General features: G+C 37.7%; 1 protein-coding gene, 1 long non-coding RNA gene and 1 pseudogene across 3 annotated transcripts in view; 1 reads left to right on the top strand and 2 right to left on the bottom strand.

Annotated features, from left to right (window-relative positions):
* The window catches only part of LOC145901485 (protein NLRC3-like), a 62,702-nt gene extending 49,834 nt beyond the window's left edge, over positions 1-12,868 (bottom strand). Inside the window, exon 1 of the mRNA XM_082989184.1 lies at positions 12,853-12,868. The gene's annotated coding sequence lies outside the window, so the exon portion shown is untranslated. The remainder of the gene's footprint in view (positions 1-12,852) is intronic.
* Positions 319-6,740, top strand: LOC145902473 (GATOR2 complex protein WDR24-like; annotated as a pseudogene). The gene is made up of 11 exons (XR_014402610.1): positions 319-1,177; positions 1,495-1,704; positions 2,256-2,399; positions 3,150-3,287; positions 3,440-3,629; positions 3,707-4,413; positions 4,729-4,892; positions 5,100-5,187; positions 5,325-5,593; positions 5,887-6,055; positions 6,236-6,740. The product of XR_014402610.1 is annotated as a GATOR2 complex protein WDR24-like (transcript).
* Positions 7,933-8,728, bottom strand: LOC145901486 (uncharacterized). The gene is made up of 3 exons (XR_014402526.1): positions 8,514-8,728; positions 8,119-8,286; positions 7,933-8,051 (listed from the first exon to the last, which is right to left on the bottom strand). It is a non-coding gene; the product is annotated as an uncharacterized LOC145901486 (long non-coding RNA).
* Positions 12,869-23,345: the final 10,477 nt, after the last annotated feature.

Here is a 23,345-nt window from a genome sequence, read left to right as displayed (position 1 = left end):
CTGAAATGTGGATTTTTTCAGAGCTGCTCACCGGACGATGAGAGCACGTTCGATTTCCCCGGCCAACAGAAAAGTTTCTACAAAGAAATAAAAATTTTCTGTTCCCAAGTTTTACTTATTTTAGAACAACAGTTTCCTGTTTTTCTTGTCAGGTTCAAAACATTGTATGCAGTTGCGCGACAAGTTCGTGTAGTTTGTAAATATTTCACTGTGAAAATTTGTATGCTTCCTGTATTATGTGAAAGATTGTTAGATGCTGCTTTTTTATGTTCTTGCATTCCCTTTTGAAGTGACACGTTTTGTGAGATTTATAAAACTGTGAACATCCCAGATTCTTCCACTGATGTAACATTTTTTTACTCATAATTGCATCGTGTGTACTTAGTAAAGAATGTTTGACAAAGTTAGACATATGCATATTTAACTTAATTTTTTGTAGAAATCGAGTAGCTTTACTACAATAAATTGTTGGCTTCCAACCGAATATTTGTAATATAGGATATTGCTCGTTCATGCAAAATGTATATCAACTTTATTCAATCTGTTTATTTTGTGTATGCAAAAAATTAGTTGATTATTGCAAGTCAGCAATCAACATTAGAAAAGTTAATGTTCTGGTTGCGAGGATAAAATCGCTGTTCGTGTTGGAAAATCACTGAAGCGTGCAAGAGACGAATTTGTTTTGTTTACATTTTCTCGGGAATTAGTTTGTTTAAGAACTTGCTGCTACAGTACTTACGTAGTTAACCGTAAGCAGGTTTCCTTATCTGTGAAAAATCACCTTTGCATCTGCGCTTAAATGGTTTTTCTGGGTCGGATTGGAATAATTGTTGTTATTGTGTAATTTTATCAAAAATTTACAAAGGCAAACAGAGCCAGTGTGTTGTTCTTTAAATATACAATAAATTTCATGACCTTGTCTTCTGTAAACCAAAGTGCTTACGTGTTGTGGAAGTGATATTAAATATAAAACACAGCATATTTCATCGGAAAACTTGAAATTATGAAGAGAAACAAAGCCGTTTCAATAGATGTTGGAACAGCAGTGAATGCACTTTGCCTCAGTAAGGACAACAGTAAAGTGGTCATCGCTGGAAGGTCTCTGTTGAAAATTTATCATGTTGATGAGGTTAATGGTTTCAGCGAGCACCTTAATCTTCATGTTGGAAGAAAACAGGTGTGCTCCGATGGAATTAATGTGTGCCACTGTTTTTGATAGTGCTGATTGTGTTTCGTTTCATGTTATAAGTGTATGTTTTTGCAATTGCTGTTGTATTTTTAAGGAAGGCATATTGGTATTTTTTTTTACTCATGACTGGCCATAGCCATCTACCACCCAACAAAATAATACAGCATAAGTTATTGAAATCAAATTAGCTTTTACCTGTGGCTGCATGCTTAACCTAATTTTTCATGTGATTACAATTGCTGTTCATCAGCATTATTAGTTCACACATACACAATTAGTTAAAATGTTTTGTTTTTTCATTTCAGGGTTTGAACATGAGTTGTTCTGACGTGGGTTGGAGTCCCGTGGATGAAAATTTGATCGCAACTGCTGCTACTAATGAAGCGGTTGTAGCTTGGGATTTAAACACTCCTGGTCGTGAGAAGAAGCTCGCTATATTGTCTGAACATCGTCGCACGGTCACCAAAGTGTCGTTTCACAACTCGGAAGGAAATCTTTTGCTAAGTGGATCACAGGTATGAAACACAACTCACAGGTTTTCTCATAATGCTGAGTATGAATAGACTGGCCCATATTGTTATTAACACTGTCATGTTAAAGACGTTTCGACAAAAACTTTTGTCATCATCAGTTTGACTGACGCGATTGGTAGAGCTCCATCAATATAAGGAGCTGACCTGACCGACGTCACAGATAAGGCTCGCGCGGGTGCATCACAGGTGTTATATATATGTATGGTTTTTAAATAAAAATGAGTTTCTTACATAGATGGGACCTGTCAAGAGCGTAAGACAAGTTTGTTCAAATTTGCATTTTTATGTGACACAAGACTTTTTCGCAATCACAAATCTTGATCGATAAAGTTTAGTTTGGTGCTCAATGTAACTTGTAACACGTCTTACAGGAGCACGTACATTTTTCTGTTACAAATTTTCTGTATTATAAGTGTTATTTTACTTTTGGCTGCAAACAAGTCAAAGCGAAGTGTAAAGTTTATAAAAATATATTTTATGTGTTTATTCAAATCACAAGCTTAGAAGCAACACTGCATCATTTGTTTTTTAAGGACGGAACGATGAAGCTGTTTGATTTGTGGAGAAGGGAAAGTACCTACACGTTTCAAAGCAAAGCTGATGGCGTGAGAAGTGTTCAGTTCAATCCTCATGAATATTTTTTTTTTGCTGCTAGCTTCGATAATGGTTATGTACAAGTAAGTTTTAGGGGTGTGCTAATTTTCATAAAAATACCTGCAGCCAATTTTCGACTGAATCTGGATATTTAATGCAGTCGTGTTGTAAACATGTTATCATAGAAATATAATAAAATAATAATGCCAGAAACACATGGATGTCATGGAATAAATAAAACAACTCAAACCGACTCAAGGAATCTCACATTAAATTGATTTTTGTTAAAATCACCTCACTGTTATATTCTAACACAGCGTGGTCCAACTACAGGCCCGCGGGCCAATTTTGGCCCGTGATCTAATTTTCGTTTGCCCGAGAATTGTAACCTGACTTGAAACACAACTTTGTACAATTGTCTTTGCATGGCCACAACCAAATTCCTGTTTACATGACCCCTTTCGTTAAAAGAAGCTGCTCGACCACAAATCGCATTTATTAAAAATTGAGTTGTGCTATTCGTGTAATAGCAATTTCGATCCGTAATTCCGTATGTACAATGGCCTGTGGGATAAACTAACGGTTTGTTATGGCCTGCGACGAAATTTAGTTGGACCACACTGTTCTAACATATAAAACCAATTTAAAATGTAAGTTTTTATGAAATATTTGGTCTGTCCTTTTGGTAAATATAAATGCAGTGAAACAGTAAACCAGTGCTTGTGATACTAAAAATGTTCTCAGTTTAAATGCAAACTCAGCATTTTAGTGAGAGCAAATTAGAATATTGCACCAAAAGTTTTCATGTTAATTTTTGTTGTTGTTGTTACTAGATATGGGATTACAGGCGACCTACAGGTTACGTTCACCAGTTTATCGCACACAAGGGATCTGTGTATACTCTCGACTGGCACCCGGAACCAGATCACAAAATGACTCTTGCCACTGGAGGGCGTGATAATATGGTTAAGGTGGGTGATTGTAATAACACGAATAAGTTTTCAACTCTGTTTTTGCACTGGAGGGCGTGAGAAAGGTGCTTTTCGTGTCATTGCTGGTAACGGATCTAATCATTGTCAGTGTTAAATATTGTTTTCCAATGTTTCCAATTGTCACATTCCAGGTTTGGTCGATTGAAAACAACAGGGAGAAAGAAATAAACAATGTTCCAACCATGTCGTCCGTAGCTTCGGTTAAATGGAGACCCCACCATCCAGAGCAACTTGCTACTATATCTATGATGCTTGAATTCAGCGTGAACATTTGGCATCTGCATAGGAAATATGTCCCATTTGCTCATTTCCAGGTATGAATTATAATTGTAGTTGTATCAAACAACCATTTGTTTTTTGATTAATTTACTGTTTAAACAATGAACTGAACATATTTTAAGGATCACCCTCTGGAATAGTTTGGAAAAAGTCAGATCCAAATTTTATTTTGTCATGTTCGAAAGATGGCCGTCTCATGATGCATTCATTACTTGACGCTTCTTGTCCAGCTAAGCAGGCCGTGAGTATTGGACTTGCCATCAGCTCATGTGGTCATATCGCCCTCGCAAGTCAAGCCACAGCATCAACACCCAGGGCACAGAGTCCCACTGGTTCTGCTTCAAAATTACCAACAATATTTGGATGGAAAACTTGATCAAAAGACGTGATTGATTTGGACGGTTTGAGTATTTCCAGTCCTTCTTCGCCAGTTGCATTTCAAAGACAAAACAACTTTCTTAATTCCAGATCAAAGTTCAGAATATTTTCAAGCACCAAGTCTGATTTAAAACCAAGTTCTGACTTTGATGATTATCCAACTATGACAGACTTTGTTGTAGAGCAATTAACTCTTTAACCAATTTAGTTTGTGGCGAAAAACTATGTTTTAGATGGAAGTGGGACAAAAATGACTTTCGAAGAGCTTTGCTCGCACAACTCTGATGTTGCTTTGAAAGGTGGATTCTGTAATGTTGCTCGGACGTGGAAATTGCTTGGAGTGTTTTTCGACAAAGAGATTCATTTGAACAAATCACAACCTGAAGTTTCAGAAAAGCTGGAAAAAGCAGAGGCAAAAAACAAAAGGCACTCACTCACTGTGAAAAAGGTAAGGTGGTTTTAGTGACGTAATATGTGCTACTGAATAAACAATTGTTACAGATCTTCACCTCATAAATAGTTGCGAAATGCATGGTATGCAGACAGTTGTAGGAATAGATATAATTATGCCATGGTTTTTTGGGGTGGAATCGAAGGATTCTTGTGACCATGGTTTGATGTTTGAAAAACAAAATGATTTTCTAACGTTAAACCAGCATTTGTTCATAACAAAACATGGTAAATATTGATTATCACTAGTCGTTGGATATAAATGTTATAAAGATTGCTTCTACACACAATGACTGGTTTGTGTTTGCTGTAGGATGAACTGCATGGTTCACATGCATTGAATGGTTCAGCAAACCATGGTGGGGAAGCTGATCAACGTTCTGATGATGGAAGGCTTGAGGTAGAAGATTATCTCACTGATATCGCTCGAGGACGACAATCAGAACCTGATCTCTACATGACAGATGATGACCCTGGGTAGTTTAGAGATATTATTCTCAAATATAAAATCATGCAAAGTTTGTTGCAACACAATTGTGCAAAAACTACTAAAAGAATATATTATCATGCTTTCCTGTTGCTGCATCCACAACAGAATTCAGGGTGTTATCTACTATTAAACACCAAGATGTCCAAAATTGATGTAGTGGAAATTATAATCTGTAATCTAGTTTAATGATTTAGGTTTGGTTATGGTGGAATAACATCAGAAGCTGAGTTTTTGTCTGAGCACGAATATCTCGTTCCAACTGAAGCGTTCCAACAGAGAGAGGTGTGATCGATATATATAGATAGATAGGCCACAGTGTTTTGTGTTGCTAAACATAGGGTTGCTGTGAACACAGTTTTAAGGTTGCACCACACCCTAAGTAATGAAAGATGTAAGAAACAATCTCCTGTCTTTTTCAGGACATCGAACTGGACGCGATCTCAAAGTTTGGTCGAATAGATGCACCTACTGGAATGAATATTGAAAATGAATCTGAAAAACGAATCCTGACTGCTCACGGTGGGAGGTGGCATGAGAAGGTCGTTACCAAGGAGATGGATTCTTCTTCTTCAACATCTCCTGCTGATGAGGAGCTTAACATCTCAGATGGAGTCATCAGTGTGTGTCCCACTCTCTGGCCGGCTCCACTCGATTCAATTAAAGAAGAGATTGCCTGTCAGCAATTAGAGTGAGTTTGTGCAGTTCAAAACATCGTATTTTTGAAATTGACAAAGAAACCCAACGATTCATCAACAGCATATTTTTGAAACAACCGAACTAACGCTTATCTGACAATGAGATAAAATATTCTGCCAACTGCTGGTACATAGATAAAAAGTCTTCACATAAATGTTCTTCTCTCTAATGTTGCCATCCATGACCCACATAACCTTCAATAATGTTTATTCACCAAAAAATAGTTCTGGTGTTGAATTTCCAGTTTTCAGTATGTTACATGCATTGTATGCAATGTATTTGCAGATTTTTTGCTGAAATGAATGATGTGCAAAGTCCAGTGTGTATGCTGCTTGCAATGTCATCCTATCCATCCACATATAACCTTCCTATTGATGTGGAAACAGTTGATCATTGGCAAAACTCCTACCTTGATTTGTTGGCAAAGAACAGGTTATGGATACAACATGCTCAGGTGGAATAACTACTATATGTTTTGTTCAATTCACAGTTAATTCTTTTCTTGTTAATTATTTAGTTTTTATATTATGTTATGCCAATACCAATACAATTACTTTTAGTTTGAAACTTGCACCATGACATCAACAGATTAAACTATTTTTCGCATTTGTTGATGAAAATAATTTTCGTTCAGGTTGTAAAACTGAGCCGAGTTCCTGCAATCCAATCTCTCTCATCCTCTTCAACTTTCACCCTGGGATGCCAAGTCTGCCAACGACGAATGCCCCAGAGTAACCCCTGGTCATGTGACAGACGCATTGATGCGGAACACAAAAACAAACCAGTCACGTGTTTCTACTGTCAGCTTCAAGTGCGCGGACTCTACACATATTGTCAAGGCTGTAGCTTCGGGGGACATTCCAACTGTGTGGCACCTTGGATAAAACAATGTCAGAAAAACGATATCCCTTTAACATGCAGATATTACTGTCTGTAAAACCAATAAAAATGAATGCAAGCTGATGTTTGGACTCGACCGCAGGCAAATACATGGTTGTTTATGGTTGTACGAATTACTAACACAGGAACTAGACAGGATCGCTCTACTGTGAAAACCCCTACTTGGCAACCTCATCTGCACTAGCCAACCTTCACATATGATATCATGATACATTTCTGCGTGGTGTGATTAGTAGTAGAGATGTGTAGATCGTTAGTAAAGTTGTGTGCTGACTCACCAGTGTATGTTGACCATATTAAACTACCTTCAAATCTCTGAAATCGCGTAGCTCAGTAGGTAAAGTGTTGGGCCTGGTTAACCCATAGCCTTTAGTTTGAAACTTACCAGCAGGTGGGGTTATTTTGCATATCTCTCTCCGACTTGTCGGAAAAAAGTGGTAGATATTCTAACCACCTCATGAACGGTCGATTTCCTTGGTTCATCCATGGCATGGTTAAACCAGCGTTTTGGACATGTTTGTTGGAAATATCATTCTTTCCGAACTAAAATAGCTAATAAGGCATTGCCCAGGAGGCATTTTAAAAACAAACGAAATATCTTACATAAACGAAACGTTTCGTTCACCACGTGCTGATAGACAATGGCACACATGTCCTATAGTGTCGAAATTCATGGCCTATAAACAAATCCCGCAAAAAAACATGACGCTCTTTGTGTGTAATAAGGTTTGTGCTATAATCAACCTAATATTGGAGTTGTACTATTGCTTATAGTCTCGTGAAAACGCAAGTTTAAGTAGCTACGCAAGAGCCGGGGAAATCCCCATCGTCCGTTCGTGACATGTTAGAGTATCTACCGGAAAAAGTAGCCTAGGCCCAGACTCCTTTATTGCCCTAGCTGCGATTCCAGTGAACTAAATTACAAAGGATACGTTAAATTACTCTTTCCAAGCCTGAATCACGTTTTTCTAATTGTTAATTCGTTGCTTGTCATTAGCTGTCTTGATTTTGTGATATCTTTTCAATTTGTGTTTATTCGAACATGATATTTAATTTTGTTTTAAAAAAACAATTTTGACGAAATGACAGAAGTTGGAAAACTTATCAAATTCGCGCATCTATTGGTTGGTCGTTACGTGCTAAATTTGCAAACAGATATTAACTAAAATATTAAATCTTTAAATCAAAAGTTTAAATCTTTGTTTTTAAAACTGCACGTATTTTAATTGCCAAACAAATCGGCCCGGTGTTCAATCCTAATTTTATTTCTATTCGTTTAAAAAAACCCTACCGGCATCGTTAAAGTTTCGGTCTTGGTGACCGCTGCGGAAGAAAACAAAATGGTGGAAGTTTTGTTTTTGTTAAATTTATTTATTTTTGAGGAATCACGAAAAAAACGAATAATTATGAGGAACATGAGGTAGTTTTTGTGTTGAGCTTCTGCTTCAATCCGAACCACTGGAGTCAGAATCACTCGAATCCGAACCACTGGAGTCAAAATCGAAGGTGGGGAGGGACTGTTCATCTTCATCCAAACCCACAACTTCCGGCTGAAAAGTCACAAAAGTTTTGATTTTATTAATATTTACAAATAAATCTTTTAAATTAAATCCTCACAGGAACTCTCATATTCTCAAGTGCGTCCTCCACCATCTTAATCGAATCCGGATCCAATTCGCAGTAACGCAGAACCAACCACCTCCCAACCTTCGGTAAAATCCCACAAATTTTTTCGACATCTTCTCTTCGATGAAAGTCGTTTCTACCCAGGTCGAGACATTCCAACTATTTAAAATATAAATATTGTTTGTAGGAAATGTTTTGATGCTCTTTAAACCAGGAATAAACAAATATTAAAACTGGAAAAGAGTAAAAAATATACAAACAAAAATTATTCCCTAAACTACAATAAAAATATTTTATGTCATTTTTCTTAAAATCGAAAACTTTGGTAAAAAATGCTTTTATTCAAATAAAAACTTATTCAGAAAATAAACAAAAACCGAACAAACCCCGTATTTCATTCTTTTTATTGCTTCACAAATAATCGTTAAATCTTCGGAGTTCAGGTCGCAACCAAACAGCCCCAGCCCCAAATCGTTTCTTGTAACTTTTGGTAAAAATTCCGACAAAACCTCAAGGATTGGGTGAAGTCGGGTTGAGGGAAAATTCAACTCCCGAGGACAAAACCCGGCGAATATTTTTAGATGGAGTTTTTGGATTTCCTTCAAATCCAGAAATAAATCTGAAACAAAACAGGAAAGTTTATTAAAAAAGCAGATGTCTGGTTTCCAGTTTTAATAAAATCACTTAAAATAAAACTTACTTTATTCTTGCACAGAATTCCCCACGTTTAAGTCGGATTTAATCAACACAAGAACCAACAAATCAATCCAATATAAAACGTTTAAATTATCACAAAATATTACGAAAGAAATAAACACGACCTTCCTTTACGACATTTTTTAACAACTGATAAAAAACTGCACTGAGTGTTCGGTTCAAACAATGACTGTGTGACGTAACAGACCAGCCCATTGTTACATAAATAAATGTAATGTTTACAAACACGCATTAAACTGTTGGCATTTATATCATATACTCACTCAGTAGATCGTATTGCAAGGGTTGAGATTGAAGATATCTTGAAAGCGCATCCAATAATTTCGCACTTTTGTCTGGAAAACAAGAAAGACCAACATTTGCAATGGAAATTGTAAAAATGTATTTGGTTGCACGAATTATTTGCACTCACATATATTTTTACAAACACAGCCATTATTTGTAGAAGCTTTGCGTTACCATGTGCTGTGTTAAAAAACGCAGTGCAAAACTAACCGCAGTGCTGTGAAATTGTTGAGTATAAATATGTCAATTCAAATAGCATACGCGACTGCGTATTTTTGTAATGTTATGAAGGCAAGGCAATGACCGATACATGAGAATAACAAAAAGCAGATTTGATTGGTTTACTCCAACTTGTGGCCTGCTAGACTCACATTGAAGTTACGTTGGCATTTAGTTTTGGTCCAGTTTTGCAAGTTTTTGAAATATTTTCAGTTACTTGACCTTAACAGCTTAACTGGCAACATCAAATGCAACAAAACCTTTTTGTGGAATGCTGGGGAATGTCATCTTGCTAGCGGAACTAGTAGCACATCCAGGGTCCAAGTTGGTTTCAGTATTGTCACTTCTTGAAGCTGTAAGCAAAAAAGAAATTATGACACAAAACGCAGTAACATTTCATGCAATGGCATGATCGCCCCACTGCGCAGGTCCTTGCTTGGCGATCACAGGTAACGTATCGCGAATATTGTGTTTTCAGGCTTGGCAGCCCAGGCATTGCAGCCTAGCTGGATCAGCCACTTTTTCCTGACAAGTCGGAGCAAAATTTGAAAAATCAAGCTCCCGGTGAGGTTTGAACTCATGACCATGGGCCAACCAACGCTCTACCAACTGAGCTACAGGAGATCTATACCACTAATATTTCATGCAATGGCATGATTGGCAGTATCGCCAAGCAAGGAACTGTGCAGTTGGGCGATCATGCCATTGCATGAAATATTACTGCGTTATCTGATACGGTGGTAGAGATCCCCTACGTGTATGTGAATGTTGCCTGGCAAGTTGTTCGCCACAATATACCCCGTGAAACCACTGAGCTCATATAGCTCAGTTGGTAGAACGTTGGGCCTGGTCAGCCCAGGGTCGTGAGTTCAAACCTCACCGGGAGCTTGATTTTTCAAATTTTGCTCCGACTTGTCAGGAAAAAGTGGCTGATCCAGCCAAGCCTGCAAACCTTATGACACAAAATATACAGATTAAGGAATGTACTTACAACTTTCCTTTCCAAGCAAGAGGCCACAAACAAATCGTCGCGTCATGTTCCAGTGTTCTTCTCCAACCAATGTATCAAGGAATTTGTCGAAGTCTTCATCTGGCATGAACAAGGAAATGTACGAAGCAGCAGAAAATTCCTGAATCATTTGGTGAACAAAGAAAAAACAAGAAGCTGCAACATTGAAAACTTTTCTTTCTGAAAACCACGAAAATTTTGGTAGTTTTATTATAACATCTTGTACTTTAAGATACTCCAGGCCCACATTTGAGAGTTCTTGGTGGGTAAATACAACAGTTTTACGAGTCATTCCATTATATGCCATTCTGCCAAGTGCTTCTCTCAAAAAGTGTATACTACCCTTAGAATGCTCGGATGCATCGAGTTGTTGCAAAACTACATCAAATAAGCTTGTAATTGTGCCAAAACAGTTTTTGTCACCAAACAAACCAGCATACACAGCAAACTGCAAAAGTAATGGATTGTGACAAAAGTCTAGCATTTCTGGAGTTTCTTTAAGTTTTTCCCACAGTTCGTTTGCCTTTTCTCCAGCAAAGAAATCAAATAGCTTCTTCGTGTTTTCTGTAGTAAGGTCACGGATATATATAGTGGGTTTTGGACGAAGTCCCACAGGAATGGAAAGCAGTGAATGAGGACGTGATGTAAAGATCAATGATGATTTTTTGAACAGGGTTTTGCTGCAGAGATTAGCAACAAGCTGTTGAACTGTGAACCGAGTTTTATAATCTGTATTAATTCGCTTCACATTTTCTAATGACCATGTTGCCTGGTCCAGACCATCAAATACCAAAACACATTTTTCTTGGTTTTGTTTCATCCATTTAAATGCAGCATCAAGGTCAGTTTGCTTAACATCTGGAAACTGCCTATCAAGTAGGAGTTCTTGAAGTGTGAGTTTTTCATCTCCATAATCTATATTCATGAAACTTAGGTGTAACACCAAATACCCATCTTTGTTTTTTCTCAAAAGTTTCTTGGACAAAGTGGATTTCCCTGCACCAGCTGCGCCAATAATGGCAAGAAACTGATCACCACTTTCGATTGTGGAAAGCAGTTCATCAAAAGTTATACGCTCTCCTTTAACTTTATTTTCATTGTACCTTATTGTTGATGGCACAAACTCTTCACCTGTCTTGGTATCAATACCTTGGTAGAAATCACGTTTCTCCAGCTGTGGACAAACATCTGGGATTCCTTCTTCATTTAAACCAGAAAGAGGTGTGACAGACTTAATTTTATCCTGTTCAAGTTTGATGATTTGAATGGCTTCTTGCTGCTTTTTGTCTGCAGACAGAAATATACCGTATTTTACGGACCATAAAGCGCACCCGATTATAAGGCGCACTGTCAATAAATTCCTTTGATTAGTTTTTTGTTCATACATAAGGCGCACCGGGCTATAGAACGCAAGGTATTTTAAGGAGTATGGGTTATACCGTATAAAGCTCATTAAACAAAAACTTGTTACGTAATAAATGTAAGCAAGTCTCAATAGTATGAATATCACAGTTGCTAGTTGCTTTTACCGTAGTTTATTGTGTAAGACGGTGGTTTATTTATAATAGTACCGGTACTGGTTTTGAGTGTAGGCAATAAAGCACTACTTGATCCATACATTAGGCGCACCGGCTTATAAGGCGCACGATCAATTTATGAGGAAAAAAAGGATTTAAGTTGCGCCTTATGGTCCGTAAAATACGGTAACTAGAGACAAGTAATTATGGCTCACTAGACATTATCATATGGAAGCATTCGGGCATTATTGTCAGACATTATCTGAATATTTTAAATGCAGTAAAGAGGATACAACAGCTTACTTTCATCTGCTTGGTCATCTTCGTTTGATGGACCTGCAAAAATTCACACTAATTTGACTTTAAGGGTATAATATCGTTATGTATAAAATGAAACGGTATGTTGGTGCAAAGGTTAAAAAGTTTTATTGCAAAAATTAAATGTGAACATAAACAGAATGTACCATTTTATGTTGCAGTAGTTTACAGTGCATTGATCAGTTGACAAATATACCTGGTGTATTGTAGTTGTTTATTATTGTTGGTTGATTGACATCACCTTGAACTCCGGCAATGCTACCAGCTATGGTTGCTCCTGGTGCTGATATGTGCTGTGAGAAATCTGATTCAAGGTTAATATCTTGTTAGTGCCTAAAATAGCATTTGCAAATTACTTAAAAAAAAAAAAATAAAAATTATATTTTAGTTACTTTAATTAAAAAGTCACTATGCATGATACATTCCCAATAAAACTAAGGTTTAGTTTAAGGCCTAATTGATTTTAGTAACTTCCAATTCAATTTTATGCAACAAAGGAGAGAATAATGCATTAGACCTGCTTTCTGTTGGTCAACTTTTGAACCAGATTCTGAAATTGTTGTAGTCATTCTTCTCTTGCTTTCTGTGTCCGTCATGATGTTTGTCGGCAGTGTCTTTCTTTCGAAAACAAATGCAGCAACTTGTCACAATTTTTTAAACCTTTTCAGTGTTTGAAACCTTTTCACTGTAAATAAACATAAATGCAGCTCACAGAAATCATTTCTTTAATCCAAGCTTAAACTACAAAACAAAACCTCAGTACAGATTAATCTAGCAACTCTTTAAAACTTGAAAAAAACTAAGAAAGTCTGAATAAACTTATTTATGTAAAAAAACACAAGGATATTTCGTTGGGACTCCAGCACACTCCTTTCACCCTGTTTGTGACATTGTGACCTCTGTAACCCAGTTATCGTTGCGCAGGCGACTGTGGACGCTACCGCTTTGTGGCACTATTGAGCAAACATTTAAAAAATTCGGGTGTTGTGGTCTGTTTAAAACAGTTAAATAATTAAATTGATCTTTAATCAGGGTTTAACACAGGCTTGTGAGCTTTCTTCAAAAACAGATTTACGAAAATTAAGAGAAGAAAAGAAATGGGCTGAGACATCTAAAAAATAGAAAACTTATCCATTTTTTGTAATAAGGGTCAGCAGGCTCTTTTCTTCGGAATTTTAAATTTGAGTTAAATTGCAGCCAGATTTCCGGCAATTTGGCAGAAAACGAATTGGAATAGTATCCATATATCCCTAACATGTTGTTCCATGAAGGACATGACCTCTGGCTTCACCTGGTTTACGATTTGTTTAATAAAGACTCGTAATGGAGAAACAGAACGCGCGCTCGACGTTTGACGTCATAACTGACAAAGAAATTAGTCTGCGTTCCAGTTTACAAGCAGCTTTAACGTTTAATTATTGCCAAAGCGAACTCCATGCTTTTATCAAATGGTGCATTCTTTTCTATACGAAAGCCCAGCTTGGGCGAGCGAAATAACCTGACTTCTGTATAGATGACGAAAGCAACTTTTGACGTTTCGTACTTAACTGGGCTGGTTCCTTCAAGACCCACAAGTCACAGTTTTTGCGAGTAAGAAACCTTAAACAAAGAAAGGCAGTGCGCCACTTCACAACCACCGTTTGTGTATTGTTTCCGACCAGTTTACGCTTTTAAGTGAGAAATTGGTTTAGTTGCATGGATTTACCAGTAAGTAACCAAGCATGTCAAATTGTGGTACCACGCCTCACTTATTACGTCACAACACAAGGCAATCAATTTGCCTACGTCACCTGTACCGAAGTAGCGCTAGACAATACATATAGATTGGTCCACAAAAAAAAATAGTACATACTTTTCACGATTGGTAGCGCGACGCAGATAGTCTGTGCATGTTGACGCGTTCATGCAACACTTTAGTAAATACACGGAAGCTCGTTATTTTCGTAGGAAATGGGGAAAGCCACACATTTAAAGTCGACTGATGGAAAGTTTTGCTGCCACCTTGCTATCCCGTAACATTCATTATTCACATTACTCCGTGTTTCTGTGCATATACAAAAACCAACCCTGTGTCGCCATACAAAGGAGCGCATCCAACGCGATAACATGAAACACGATCTACCTGGTACTTGGTGGGTGTCTACAGGGCTGGGTTCATTGATTGTTTGGAACCTGTTTATTTGACCAGACCCGACCGATACGAGTGACGAAATACCGAGTTGAAATGTTACTTGCTAATTAAACGCAATAAATGGTCTGATTTCACATGTCTTGATCCATAGATCATAAATCGAATAGAAAGTTCCTCGTTCTTCTGGCAGAACTCCTTGTTGCACAATGGCAGACATATATTAGTGTTGTATTTTAGTTATATGTACGTTCAATGAGTGTTCACAATCGCCATTTTACAAGCATATTACCACACCAGATCAATGCGTATATTTTGGAACCTGAAAAAAATCACAGCACATCACCCTACATTGCACACTTCTTTAATTACATTACAACCTCCCCAAAACATCACCATACGTAACAGCTGTTGTTGGTTTGCAATAAAAGCACCCCCAGCTCATTCACAACGATCAATGTCACACATTTAAATTTGCTCCTGGTCACAATTCACTTATAAATGACATTTTAAACTGGCTTTGCTTTCAGTATTAACTTCCAACAACATTAAAGTGAGACTAAATAAACCAGCTGTTTTCACAAAGTAACAGCTGCCTTAACGAAAAAACCGTCACGCACTTATTGTTAAGCGAACTCTTGTGTTGTAGAGTGAGAACAATGCGACTCTCAATCAAATCGCGATTGTTTTTCTCCACGCATCTGTGTATTGTTTCATTGTTTTGTCACTATCGCTTTTCTGATTTGGAACAATGGATGTTTGTTGCACCTTAAGTATTTTTAATTCACATCCATATGACAAACAATGTACGCGTAATAAAGAACGAAAACAAGAAATACGAAATATTTGGCAATTGAGTTGTTGATTTGTCCCAACCGCACTGGTCACATAGTTCTCTGAGAAATAAAACTTTACCGTAAAGCTAGTTTATTTTACACCTACGATTCACAAGCTGTTTACTTAAGCCTGTTTATAGAAACATCACGAAAGTCTTTTTCATTCGAAGAACGGCAAATATGATTTTATTGGGACAGCAACTTGAGATCAGTCTTACATATTACGCCAGACGCATAATTAGACAGCGATTGTCAACAACTTTCAATTTCTAAGATAGCGCAACAACAATGTAATAATATACAATGTCTACGAATCACTGCTATGATTTCTTTTAATCACGTTCGCCCCTATATCCAAATTTGTCTAAAGAATTTTACGTCAGAATCGCCTCGGACTTTTTCGGCCGAGCGGGCGAAAAAATGCATCACACGAGAGACGGCATCTCACCACTGCGCCTATTCGTTTCGCACTTTCCCGTGGCTCGCGCGGACGTTAGACCACTCGGTCCGTGTTTCAAGACGTTGCCCACCGGTAGTGGGCGACGCACTTTCTCGGACGGGGCGCCAGGCTACAGTGAAGACACGGCAAACCCTCCTCGCCCGGGCGACGGGCCGACGTTTTCGCGCGCTAATAACACTAATGATTTCTATACATTCTCTTTCTGCTAAATCTTCACGGTTCCCAACGCAGTCGCCGCGACTAAAGTATGGGAACCCCTGCTCCAGTATTGTTGCGGCGGTTGTAAATTTTATGATTTCTATACATTCTCTTATACTACGTATTGTTTCTGTGCAAAGACAATAACCAACCGTATGTCGCCATACAAAGGAACGCATCCAACGCGATAACATGAAACACGATCTACCTGGTATTTGAACCAGACACAACCGATACGAGTGACGCAACTACATGGTTGTGTCGTTACTCGCCAATTAAACTCAGATCCATGATCACATTTCTTTCCTCGCGGTGACACAGAGAGGTAAAATTTTTAAATAAAAATTTTGCTTTTTTTGCATAACTCTTACTGTGCCTACATCATGCAAAGCAATAGTTTAGTGCATCGTTTTAAACAAGGATTCTATTTCATGGCAAAAGGAGTTGATCGCAAATTAATTATATCTATATACTGCATGTACAAATATCTAATTTTTAATTGGTTTTTGTGTGAGGCAAAGAAAACTGTTGCACAGTTATCATATTCACGTGTTCCTCGATAAACGATGTTTTTGGTGCAATTTGATGGAGAAGAAACTTTCCTTGTTCTTATTTGTCTGTTTCTATGGAGGCAATAACCCTGTTTACATGGCCAAGTCGACTTGACCGGGTCACGTGATTTTCAAATTCGAAGCGCGAAAACGACTAATTTACATGGGGCTTTTAAGTCAGCTTAATTTAAGCTGCCTCGGGCTGACAGGCTGTAAATTCAGACTCTGCACTAAATAAATGATCAATATTTCTGATCTAAGCATGCAGAGAAATGTTATTGGCAGTTAGTTTACGCCTTTAAAGGCTTACTGCAAATTGGTCCTTGATTATAATGTGAGTTTAATTTACCAGATATATAATAGACGATTAAACTGAAAGGCTGCATTTTCCTGGAATGTGTTCACAACAACACCATGGTAAGAGCAAGCGAAAATTTCGTGTTTAGTTGTATTAATTATCTCTGTCCTTCTTCACAGGATCCTTTTCAGAAGCTGTCTATAATCCTGCCACATCAGCAGGGACATGAGTCTTATATTTACGAATATATCATTCTTCTTTCAAGCAAGTGTCAGCAATCCTGCAATGCATTTGTTTCCTTCAGGTCTCCAAAATACAACTTAGGTCCTTAAAACGAATGTTGCTTTTTTGTATCTCGATGCTTGTACAATTCATTTAACAGTTGCGCAATATTTATCAAAATTAACTCGAGTAAGCACATCCTTCTAGCCCCTGCAGCATAGAGCATTCTCACGTAGTTCTACTGGAACTAGTTTATAGCTTTTAAGGTTTATTGTTAACAGCAAACCCTCTTCTGACTCTGCGCAGCTCTCGCAATGAAGCATCAACCGCTTTCCTGGTGACCCCGAGGCTCCAAAAACATTATAAACAAAATTTTAGTACAGATTAATCCAACAACTCTTTAAAACTAAAGTCTGCATAAACTTATTTATGTAAAAAAAACACAAAGATATTTCGTTGGTACTCTAGCACAATCCTTTCGCCATGTTCGTGACATTGTGACCTCTGTAACCAAGTTATCGTTGCGCAGACGACTGTGGACTTAGCCACTTTGTGGCACTATTAAGCAAACGTAAAAAAAATCGGGTGTTAACGTCTGTTTAGAACAGTTGAATAATTAAATTGATGTTTAATCAGGGTTTAACACAGGCTTGTGAGCTTTCTTCAAAAACATATTTACTAAAATTAAGAGAAGAAAAGAAATGGGCTGAGACATCTAAAAAATAGAAAACTTATCCATTTTTTTTAATAAGGGTCAGGCTTTTTTTCAGAATTTTAAATTTGTGTTAAATTGCAGCCAAATTTAAGGCAATTTGGCAGAAAACGAATCAGAATAGATTCCTTATATCCTAAATTATAGTCATTTGTGAGTTTAACTGTTGTGTTGTTGTCGAAACAACATTTTAAGATGCTAGCAATCCGATGTTTAGTTTGGCTAATTTACATACAATATACCAACTTTTACCCACACTTGACAAAAAAGTACATTTGATACTTTTAAGCATTCACCGACACTCGCCGATAAGGTATAGCTTCCTCAAGTTCCGTCTCATATTAACATACTAGCTATAGAAGGCAGCAAATTCTCATCATGGAGAAACTGAACGCGATGTAACTGTTGACGTCACAGCCGACAAACACACTATAAATTAAAAGAGGAAAGTCGATTTTTACTTCGATCACTTTAACATGTCCGGACAAAACTTCATTTTAAGATTGAAGAAAATTTTGTGCTTTTTGCCAGGAATTACCGCAGTTTTTACATAGAATTATTATCTCATATATTTTAACAACTCATGTACTTTTCTTTGAAACTGAGATTTTCAAGATTTTCTTCAAAACTGACCAAAAAACGTGTTTCGACCAAATAATCAAAAACTCCAAACCCAACTATATATGTACAAGAGTTTAAACCCAGTACAAATCTACTCATTTACGAAACAACTTCCACTGTGCTTGGGGCGAGACTGAAAGACTGTATTTGATTTGCAACAACGCGCATTTAAAAGCCTTCCACAGCAGCCGTGTATCTGACTCCACCTGGTTTACGATTTGTTTAATGAAGACTCGTAATGGAGAAGCTGAACGCGCGCTTGAACGTTTGACGTCATAGCTGACAAACAAACTTTGTGTGCTTTCTGGTCAAGCGTATAGTTTTACATACCGATTTGAAATATTCAATTTTAAGGTTACATAAACCAGGATTTCGACGCAATATGATTCGCCAGATGGACGATTTTCAGTGGCTATTAACTTAAATATATGGACGTAGTTTAGTCAACAGTTTGACATTAATTACCTTTGCCACATATGCAGGCTGATTATCCAAAGCCCAATTGTTTGAAACCAGCGTGTTACAACATTGGTCGACGATCAGCATTACGTGGACTAATTTCCTTTTTCGTACTTCACGGTTACCAACTTTTGGCAAATTTAACACTAAATTAAAAATGAGAAACTCGCGAATGCCGTGGAAAAATTATCGCTGTAAAAATGGCACACCTAGATGTATTACAAAGTGATGTCCACAGTGCGACCTGCAATTGTGCTGTGAATCTGAAAGTCTTTGTTTATTTTGCAACAACGCGTCATTAATTGCTTCCAACGATGGACCGAAGCTCCGTTTTCAACTGCAAATTCCAAACAAAATGTCGTTATTTTCGAAAGTAAAAGTTTAGGAGGTTGACGTCACTTTACACAACTCTTTTCTTGTTAGCACACTGGGGCTGAGATGAACTAATTTACATACATTTCTATCAGCATTTATCGACACGCGGAAATAAAGATGCATTTGATTCTTTAGCGTCCTCAAGCGGTTTTCCATATTAACACAAATGAACCGAAATTAAGTCACAATGAAATTTGTGATAAAGTCGTGTTGTATTTAATATATGCGATATTTATTCGTACAGATAGTTTTTTCACCTGCATTTGATTTTGTTTTCTATGGTAGTCGTGTGGGATTATTTAAATTAATATCAATATTTTCCACAACAAATGTTGAGTTTATTAGTGTTTCAATAAAGTTTAATAACAATTATGCTCTAGGATTTTCGAATATGTTCCTGGTATGTCAGGAGTAAACGTGACACAAATAAGTTGTTTAATGACCTCTGGCTTCACCTGGTTTACGATTTGTTTAATCAAGACTCGTAATTAAGAAGTTGAACGCTCTGTAACTTTTGACGTCATCTTTGACAAACGAACTTTATGTGGTTAAGCGTTTACTTTCACATTCGGAATTTTATTCAATTTAATCAAGTATTAAACGAACTTTATGTGCTTTCTGGTTAATTATTCACTTTCACACACCGAATTTCATTCAATCTTAAGGTTACAAAAGCGAGGATATTCGTAGATATTTGCGTTTGAACATTTTTCACCGGCTTGAAGATTTTCGGTGGCTATTAAATTGAATGTATTGTCCTTGTTTTAGTTATTTGAAAAAGACGTTGTCACAAGCATGAGGCACTTTTTATCTGTTGTGTAATTATTTTGATATTGAAGTGGGTGTTTGAGCATGTATTCTATTTTATTGACCGTGCGTCGTTGCAAGATCACGCTAAATTTCTAAAGAAAGGCGCAGAAAAAGGGCGAGACACACAAAGCAAAACGCATCACGCTTCAATAAATTCAAGGGTGGCATCCGCCACATGGCTTCTGGCCAGTCGACCATGGTATAAATGGGGAACATGATACTTGCGGCAGAAGGAATAAATCTGTGATAAAAGTTTATCATTCCAGCAAATCTCTGCAAACCTTTAACAGTGGTGGGTCAAGGAAATTTTTCTATGACTTCCACTTTGGGCAAAGGTTTTGAGCCTTCGGCATCAACCAAATGACCTAGAAACTGGATTTGTTTTTTACAAAAACACATTTGTTTAAGTTGATTAGAAGGCCAGGTGTAATTTTGTTGACTTGGGGAAGTGCTGGTCACCAATATGTCGTCCAGGTAAACAAAAACAAATGGTAAAGATTGACAAACCTGGTCTATAAGCCGTTAGAAAGTCTGGGCTGCATAATTTGGGCCGAAAGCATTCTTAGGAATTCAAACAATCCAAACGGAGTTATGATAGCAATTTTTTGGATGTCTTTACCTGGTGGTAGCCCCGAACTAGATCGATCTTAGAAAATATCTTGGCGCCGGACAGCCGCGATGTCTTGAATATGCGGAATGCTGTAGCGATCTGGCTGGGTAAACACATTTACGCGGCGGTAGTCACCGCAGGAGCGAATTTTACCTGATGACTTTGATACCATATGTAGTGGTGCGGCCCAAGGACTAGATGAACGACGAATGATCCCCATTTGAAGCATCTTGGCAAACTCCGCTCTAGCGATTGCAAGCTTTTCGGGGGGATAAACGACGTGCCTTTGCATGAATCGGTGGTCCAGTTGTGCAAATGCGATGCTGGACCTTGTGTCTGGCGTCAATGCTGGAAAACTTCGGTGCAAATGCGATGAAGGACGGAAATCGTGAGAGAAAACTTGTAAAATCGTCAGTAGATGTGGTGAATTAGCTAATGCGCGACGATTTGTTATTTGTGCCTTTTGTAGGAATGCTGGCGAACGATTATAAATGAACAAGGCAACTGTGACGTATAGATCTACCAGCAATGAATGTGCACGCAGAAAGTCGGCTCCCAGTAGAGGTTGCGATACAGCGGCAAGTATGCATTTTCAACGAAATTAGCCTGCTGCGAGTTTGAGCATCTTTTTTCAAAAAGTATTCATCCTGTTGCCGTTAGCTGCCGTTAGGTGCCGTTAGGTGCCGTTAGGTGCCGTTAGCTGCCGTTAGCTGCCGTTAGCTGCCGTCAGCTGCCGTCAGCTGCCGTCAGCTGCCGTCAGCTGCCGTTAGCTGTAATAAACTTGATTCCTTTAGCTTGCTGTTGACGAGCAAGATGTGAACCCGGAAAAACGCTTACCTCGGCGCCTGTATCAACTAAAAAATAACGACAAGTGGTATGATCCCAAATGTGAAAGAGGTTATGAGCTTTGCCGGCCGATAAGGTAGCTAACAACGGCCGGCTGACGAGTTTCCCTGGAAACTTTTTTTGCGAGTATAATTCGTATTTCTTCGGGAATCCTTTGCAGAAAGATATGACGAAAAAAACACTTCTTACGGCGACATAACAATGACAGCATCTCATCCATTAATTCTGCTTGAGATCGGTCTCCAAGTTCAGATATATGTAACAGTTTATGCGTCCTTTCATAATCCGAGCAGTCGTAAGTGTTTATTAACCGTTGCTTTAGTGAAATGTTCACTTATCATTATCCGGTGGGTTTTTCAATAAATCCAATAGTCTACCGGCGCTTGCTTGATAATGGGATGAAACAACGTAAAAATACTTCGTAGCGCAAACTGGGCTTCGGCTTGCCGTTTTCTTGTCATATATTGCGTTTTGCTTTGGCCAGCACTGCCGTGTGTCCACCTAACGTCACATGCATACAATCGATTTGATTTGTGGTCATTTTACAGTTTCATTACCATTTTTCTTAATAGGATACTCATAAGCATCAAACCATCAACTAAGGTTGTTGTTTCGTAACCTAATAAACTTGAAATACGACAAATCTATTGACAAGATTACATCGCAACATGAACAATGAAGTACAGATCTCATGTGTGCCATTATCTTAGATTCCCATATTCTGTGTGACGACATAAATCAAAATTGTAAACATACATATGGGGGCTTGTATTTACAACGTGTTACACAAACTCAGTTAGTCAAGTATTCATGCACGTGTTTAATACAAATACAACTTGGCAGCAAACGATCAGTTATTTAGCAGGGATGAACATGTATGTCTTCGACTGCAACGATCTACGATCAGTTCCCTCATTGAATCTTCCTCTTATAAACCAAGCAACCAACCCCAGCACCATAACAAGCAGGAGAACGATGAATCCAACTGATATGTAAACACCTTTCATGTGTTGCAAACCTTCAGATTTCAATGCTTCTTCCACATCTGCACACATGCACATAAATAGGTAAAGTTAGATAAGTATGGTGAATATTAACTCACACAAATATATTAAAACATAAGAAAAATATTAATCATGGTCACAATTTGTCGCAAATTGCTTGGTAAGAATATGAATGATAATAACTAGAATTGATATATCACCAGAATCCAACATATCTCTGTATGAAGAACGAGGTATAATAAATGATAATATTTATCTAAACTGTATTCTCACCAATACAAGTTTTTTCGTCATTCCCGAGATAGCGGCCTTTAAAACAAGAACATTGAACAACTCCAAGTTCATCATTACAGAAATCTGAACATCCACCATTTTCCTACAATATGCAGAAATTTTGTAGTTGCTCAATTAACGGGAAACATTTCATTTGCGAAGAATTGACCTCTTAAACAAAATCTATATTTGGTGTGCGAACAATTATGAAATTGCATTCGAAAGATCGAACCAAGTTTATTCTGTTTTGTATCATGCAATATTGCAAGACTGGCAGACTACGTTTTTGTTACAAATTTAACATTAATTTTAAATTTAGTTGCGATTGCATGTTAATCTATTACGTCATCGGAAAACAGCCTGCAAAATTTTGTTTCCAAGTAGATTACCCTGTTTACACATATCTCCTTGTACCACTTACCTACATGCTATAAACTTGGCTTGCATTCGTCGCGCAGTTTGGCCTGATGCATATTTTTATCACACAATATACCGAGGTATCTAAACTTTGTGCCACCTCACCTTTCCACACAAATCCGGAGCTGAAACGTAGAATGGTCCAACCGTTAAAATCTCTTCTATATCCGAATCAACTGATCGACGTTCACGTCTTTGTGAGCAATCCTGTGAAACACATATGAAAAGTATTATCTTATGTAGCTATGTATTTCCATAATTACTAGTTCGAAAATGTATCGTAAAATTAGTTTTGTATTTGTGCAAAACAACCAATATGTTACTGTGTATAAA

This window comes from Ascidia mentula, chromosome 5, assembly GCF_947561715.1.
Source record: "Ascidia mentula chromosome 5, kaAscMent1.1, whole genome shotgun sequence".
Taxonomy (NCBI): Eukaryota; Metazoa; Chordata; class Ascidiacea; order Phlebobranchia; family Ascidiidae; genus Ascidia; species Ascidia mentula.
The sequence above is the reverse complement of the archived record's forward strand: the minus strand, read 5'-3'. Positions and strand labels throughout refer to the sequence as shown.